The sequence below is a fragment of the Hippopotamus amphibius genome, chromosome 9, assembly GCF_030028045.1.
Source record: "Hippopotamus amphibius kiboko isolate mHipAmp2 chromosome 9, mHipAmp2.hap2, whole genome shotgun sequence".
NCBI classification, from domain to species: Eukaryota; Metazoa; Chordata; class Mammalia; order Artiodactyla; family Hippopotamidae; genus Hippopotamus; species Hippopotamus amphibius.
Window position 1 is genome coordinate 37,242,227 of NC_080194.1, and position 6,859 is coordinate 37,249,085.

At 41.1% G+C, this 6,859-nt stretch overlaps 1 pseudogene; it reads left to right on the top strand.

Annotated features, from left to right (window-relative positions):
• Positions 1-664: 664 nt before the first annotated feature.
• LOC130828995 (olfactory receptor 2D3-like) lies at positions 665-1,580 on the top strand (annotated as a pseudogene).
• The last annotated feature ends 5,279 nt before the right edge of the window (positions 1,581-6,859 follow it).

The following is a 6,859-nucleotide window of genomic DNA, read 5'->3' on the forward strand; positions in this document are numbered from 1 at the left end:
ACTGTCTTGGCTCTGTGACGATGAGGTCCAAGCATGCCTTACTCTTGAGAACTGCCATCGAGCCTTGATTCTCTGATCAAGTGAAGAACTTAGGATACAGTCAGGATGGTGGATTATAACATTATCTAAAATGGTCTCCTAAAGATTACTTCCTACCTGGAAGGTTGATAAGGCATCGCTTGGAAACACAGAGGAAAAGTTAATTATTGGTTCTGCTCCCTGAAGAAATATAAGTGAAAGTCTGTGGATTGAAAACTAGAAAAAAGAAAAACCTAACTCTCTACTAAAGGCAGAAATCTCTACATGCTTTCAAATCCACACTATGTTAGTTTCTTCTTTCTTTGGTTCAGATAAATAACATGTAATTTCCTATAGAACATTTCTTTACATTAACCACACAGCTGCTGATTCATGGCTCTGTGGTTGATAGCACCCTGCCAGCAAGGATCACCAAAAAGGCAGATTTCTGGTTTTGCTGTACATCAAATTAGATGGCTTCAGTAGGAATGCAGAGATGAAAATTTTAGAAAATCAAGTGTCTTGTTTGTTTGCAAGAATATGTTTTTTCTTCCAATGAGATCTTCACTTTCAGGATTTGGTGCTACATCATAATCAGCGTTAGATTGCTTTATTCATGCTGATATATAAACAGCAATAAACATCAATGGGCACAGAAAACCAAACCTACCTGACCGGATTCACCTTGCTGGGCCCTTCTTTAGATCAGCAGACCCAGAACATGCTGTTTGTGGTATTTCTCATCATCTACTTGCTGACTGTGTTTGGGAATCTGCTCTTGGTAGGGCTAATTCACATTGACTCTCAACTTCATACACCAATGTATTTCTTCCTTAAAAACCTGTCATTTAGTGATCTCTGCTTCTCCACAGTGATCATTTCTCAGATGCTATTCCATTTGCTGGTAAAAAGAAAAACCATTTCCTTTGTTAGATGCTCAGTTCAGATGATCATCTTCCTACTAGTAGGGTGTACGGAGAGTTCCCTCTTGGCAGTGATGTCCTTTGATGGCTCGTGGCTGTCTGCAAGCCGCTTCACTATTACACCCTCATGACCCAGAGGATTTGTGTCCAGCTGGTATCAGGGTCCTGGGCCTATGGAGCATCTGTGTCTCTTGTAGACTCCACATTTACTTTATGTCTCCTGTACCAGGATGAGAATGTAATTAATCCTTATTTTTGTGAGCCTCCTGCTCTCCTGAAGCTGGCTTCAGCAGATGCATACAGCACAGAAATGGTCATCTTTGCAATGGGTGTGTTAATTCTCCTGGGTCCTGCTTCCCTCATCCTGTTCTCCTACTGGAATATTATCTCCACTGTGGTGTAGATGAAGTCCGGGGAGGGGAAGCTGAAAGTCTTTTCTACCTGCGGTTCTCATCTCACTGCTGCTGTCTTAATTTGTGGGCCAACAATTTTTACCTACATGCGGCCAAATTCCAAGAAAATAAATAAAGCGTGGTTTCTGTGTTCTATTCAATCCTAACATCCATGATGAACCCATTTATTTACAGCTTGAGGAACAAGAATGTAAAGGAGGCATTTAGGAAAATATTTGGAAGATAGAGCTCTCAGAGATACAATCTTTATATTAATATAAAATCAGGGAAATAAAAATCTTCCAAATTGGTTCAATACCTTTAATATCTTCCTCTCCCACCTCAGTCTGAGACATCAGTTTAAGGGACATCATGATACATGTGCATCTCTAGAAGTGCTTTCAGGTTTATCTAATCCTGTCTTGCTTAAGCTTAATCTGTGGGATTGCAGTTTTCTTGCCTTAGAACAACATTTTGGCCAATAGAGTCCTCATTTACACTGTATTATTGTTTCACCAATCCACTCTCAACCAGGGACTCTGTCTTTTGGCTCTAATCTCCACAATCTTTTACCAGACTTATCCCAGGCCAACACTATCTATAGACATCTGCAGATCTTGGAATCCTACCTGATGTCAATATGCCAGATTGCACAATTTCCCTTGAGAAAATGTCAGTGACATTAATCAAGAAATTCTGGCACTGGAACATTTTTTTTCTTTGTGCTATAGAGATCTAAAGTACTACTATAGCCAAATCAATACCACATGAGGAAGCCATTGTCCTAGACAAAGAGATGTGAAATGTCATAGTCCAGCAAACATCTTCCGTATATCACACACTGCTTCCCTCCAAGGAAAATTGCTGGATAAAGGCAACTAGAATGGAGGAGAATCCTGCCTACATCAGAACTCTCAGGTCTTGTGACACCAATATACCACAGTTGCACCCCCTCAGACATACTCTCCCCTCTTATGCAGGTTTGATTCTGCCAGTACCCAACAAGTTCTCTTTTTTGAGACGTGAAAGAGAATGGCTGACATAGGAGAAGCAATCCTAGAAGGTAGAGTTGCTCAGTAGGATGATATGGTCCCTTCAGTCTTTTCTAACTATTGTGATAACCCTGTGTTAGAACAGGAGCACCGCTGGTGACATACCTGTACCAGTGTTCAGCCTGGTACACTGCCCCACCCTTAGATGAAAATCCACTGTCCTCCCCTCCCCCACCCTCCACTAAAGGTCTAACAGCAGGTATTAAGTGAAACTGACCCAACACTTCATTGGTACGTGGGAACACTACCAATTCCCATCCCTGGACTGTTTATAGGGCCTGTGAGCTATGAAAGCGTAGCTGGGGACCACCACAGTCCTGCCCATTTCCCCTCAGGTTGTCCATTTCTCCTGGCAGAAGTCCCCTGACAATAAACATCTTCCAATACTTTGTCCTCCATTTGCCAAACTTACATATACCTCCTGACTCATCCCACCCACCTGCTAGGGAGCCGTTTGCAGGAATTCTTGTCCTATGAAGAAGAGTGCTGCTAACTATAGGCAAAGCCTCTCACAAAATGAGAAGAGTATGGGAGCACTTTATCTTTCTTTGGAAGCAATTTCCACTTGAAATTCTGCTCTTACTTCATGACTATCTTTTAAGACTGTCAAAGTGATTGTGGATGAAGGATGGTATGAACCAGAGATAAAGAGAAGCCCTGATGAAAGTCTAACTTGCCACAGTGACTTCTGGCTGCCCCAGTTTCCATGTCCATTGCTTGTCCTAGGTATCCAATGCAGTTTATTCTATGTGATGATGCTCTTGCTGAATTGATTGCATGGTGTGTGGAATGATTCTACATTGGACAATAAATGCAATTCTACATTCACTATGTAATTGTGATATGTATTGTCTTCAGATTATGTGGACTAGAATGATCCTTTACAAAGAAATAGGCCTTTGGTGAAATTGGCGTCCTCTCTGATGAAAGGATTGGATTCCTTTCATCAGATAATGAACTTATCTCTAAATGTTGGTCAATGCAGGGAAGTGGACCTGAAGATCTACAAAATGCAGGTCTAGGAGCCCGAAGACTCATAATATGTTTAAAAAGGTGAGTTAATATATGTGTAATATTGACATTTATAAAGTATAAAGCAATAGTTTAGTAAACGGTGAAAGATTTATGTGATCTGAAGAGAAACTGGAGTATAAGCAGCATTTTAGGGTCAACAGATGATTTGTTTTACAACATAAGGTCTGGCCTACAAAATGTGGCATGTGAGAAAAAATCAAAACTGAGATGTACTGGCTTGCAGTTCTTGCAGCATAGCTCATTTAAATCATTTTATTTTAATGTTTATCTTTCACAGATCTTGCTCGATCAGTCATTTAAGTGTGTAAGCCCACTTCCCTGCTAACTTCCTTACTGCCAGAAACGATGTGGTACTCTTCAGCACTCAATACTCTGCCCTTCACTCTTTCAAAGTGAATCAGGACTCCCCAAATATTGGGTAACACCAAATTTTAGGACAGGGAAAACTCAAAACATATGACTCTTTTGGAAAACTACTGTGACAATCCAGGATTCTGGGGTCATCTGCATATTGTTCTCCTGTGACAGGTATGTTGTGGGGGAAAGGGGAGAGGGAGCGACAGTGGCAGCCTAGCTATGAAAACTATGGTTACCGCTTGTTAGAAAAAGTTGAGACTGTGAAACATGTTTGCGATGAGGATAATTCTACAAAAAAATATCAACATGAGGCATGTTGCAGAGAAATGTCATGCACAAATGAATTTATAAAGTTGCTTATTCTAAAGATCATAGAAAACATCACAACTATTACTTTTTTGTGCTTTTGCTGAATGGCAGATAGTGACTGTATTTGCTTTTTAGAATTGTTTTTAATTATAATAATAATTTTCACAGAAAAGTTAGCACATATGGAAAAGTTCAAATAAAAAATAAAAACCACGCATAATTTCATCACCTAACTTAACTATATTTACTCTGGTACATTTTTCAGTTTTTTCCTTTTCTCTCTCTCTCTCTCTGTATTTTTTATTTTTATTTTTTAGTCTTCAAATCATACGTTTTCCATTATTCCACAACGTCTTTTAAATGGCTGCATAGTTGCTCACTGTGGTATATTATAATGTATTTAACCAAACTTTATTTTTAGACACTTAGTACTATATTTAAATATATGAAATTTGGACTTCCAGAAAATCAAGATTTTATAAAATGATAGTCGTCAGTTTTAAAGTCACTTTACTGAGGTATGAGTGACATACAAAGGTTTGTAGATATTTAACGTATAAGACTTGATGAGTCTGGAGATAAGCATGTGTCCATGAAACCATCACCACAATCTATGTCATAAACAGAAATTATCACATCCAAAAGTTTCCTCCCACCCTTTTTATTTATGATCTTTGAATTTGTTCTTGCCTCTTGCTGCTGAATGGATGTTGCAATAGCAGGAACATTAGTCTTGTTGTCCGTCTCCATCAGAGCTCTTGGGTGACCAGGAGCTTTGTTAATGAGCAGTCATATTTGAACGGAACATTTTTTCTGAGCACTAGTTCTCAACAAGGCAACAAGGGGCTTTAAATATTCAGTAAACCATGCTGTAAACACAAGTGCTGTCATCAGGCTTTGTAGTTTCATTTGTAGAGCACAGGTAGAGTAGGTTTAACATAATTCTGAAAGGCTGTAGGATTTTTGGAATGGCAAATGAGCTTTTCAATTTAAAGTCATCCATTGCATTAGCCCATCTCAAAAGAGTCAGCCTGTTTTTGAAATTCTAAGTCAGGCACTCACTTCTCTCTAGCTATGAAAGACCTATATCTTCTTCCAATACAAGGCTGTTTCATCTATGTTGAAAATCTGCTGTTTATTGTGTTGCAGAAATCAATCCCATGAGAAACCAAGCACCACATTCGCAGGGTTGGAGAACTCAGGTTTTATTGAGCCAGCGGACCCAGACGAGCTAACGCTCCAAAAATTCTGGGCACCATTCTAGGTGAATTCTCTCCTTATATAGGTTAAAACACATAGCTACAATTAGCATTAATTGATTGACTACAGTTGGATTAATTGATTGGCTACACAATTTCCATGAGTTACAGGTGATTACAGAGCATGGGAGTTACTAGGGGTTACATGCAAAGGGTTTTCAAACAAAGGCGAGCAGGCATAAAGCTATGAACTCCAAATTTTTCCTCATCAATTATAGACACCTTCATTAGCTATCTTAGCTAGATCTTCTGTATAACTTGCTGAAGTCTCTACGTTAGCACCTGCTGTTTCACCTTGTACTTTTACATTATGGAGATGGCTTCTTTCCTTAAATGTCATCAACCAACCTCTGTTAGGCTCAGACTTTTCTTCTGCAGCCTCCTCATCTCTCTAGTCTTCATAGAATTGAAGAGAGTGAGGACCTTGCTTTGGTCTGATCTTCTACCCAAACCATTAAACTTTCTCCATATCTGTAATAAGGCTCTTTCACTTTCTTATCATTCTTGTGTTCACTGGAATAGCTCTTTAAATGTTTTTCAAGAACTTTTCCTTTGTGTTTACAACTTGACTAACTGTTTGGCATAAGACGCCTAGCTTTCCATCTATCTAGGCTTTTGACATACATTTCTTATTAAACTAATTCATTTTTAGGTTTTGAGTTAAAGTGAGAGATGCTGACTCTTCCTTTCACTTGAACATATAGAAGCCATCATAGCGTTACTAATTGGCCTGAATTCAATATTGTTGTGTCTCAGAGAACAGGGAAGCCCAAGAGGGAGAGAAGTAGGGGAACTGTCAGTCAGTCAAGAAGTCAGGATGTTAAAAGATGGCGGCAAAGTAGAGGGACGTGGAGTGCATCCTTCTTCACAGACGCATTGGGAATGCACGGAAGGACGCAGTAATTCCCACAGAGAACCAACTGAACACCAGCAGATGGCCTCGGACACCAGAAAGGACTACGGGGAGCCCAACATAGCCAGTAGGGAGGCATCTACGATGGCTCAAAGAGGGTGAAGCGGCGGAGCTGTGGCAGACGGGAGGGAGTGAGAAACATACGGAGGGTCCGCAGCGCAGCTCAGCGTTCCTGGACCGAGCCGCCGATCTGCGGCTGAATGGAGGATCTGGGAGAAGGAGCGTGGGAACCGGAGAGCTGGTTCAGGGTGAGAAACATTGTTGCTGGTAGGGTGACAGACCGAGAGGACAGGAGGGAGGAGGTCCGCGGAGAGGAGCGCCCGTCCCTGAGAGCTGCCTGGCCATGATGGCAGCTGGTGGCTGCAGGCTCACAGGTGGGGGGGGAGGAGCCGGGCACATAGCCTCTCTTTCTCTTTCAGCGCCTCTGCAACAGACAGTGGAGAGACGCCCGTGGGCCACCTAAGGCGCTCAGGGATAACAAGCACCCTCAGCCACTCGGGCGGGGCTAGATTAAAACCCCTTGCAACGCCAGCAGCAGGAAGGCTGCCGAGAGAAAAAAAAAAAAAACAACAACAACAGCAACAAAAAAAAACCCCCGAGA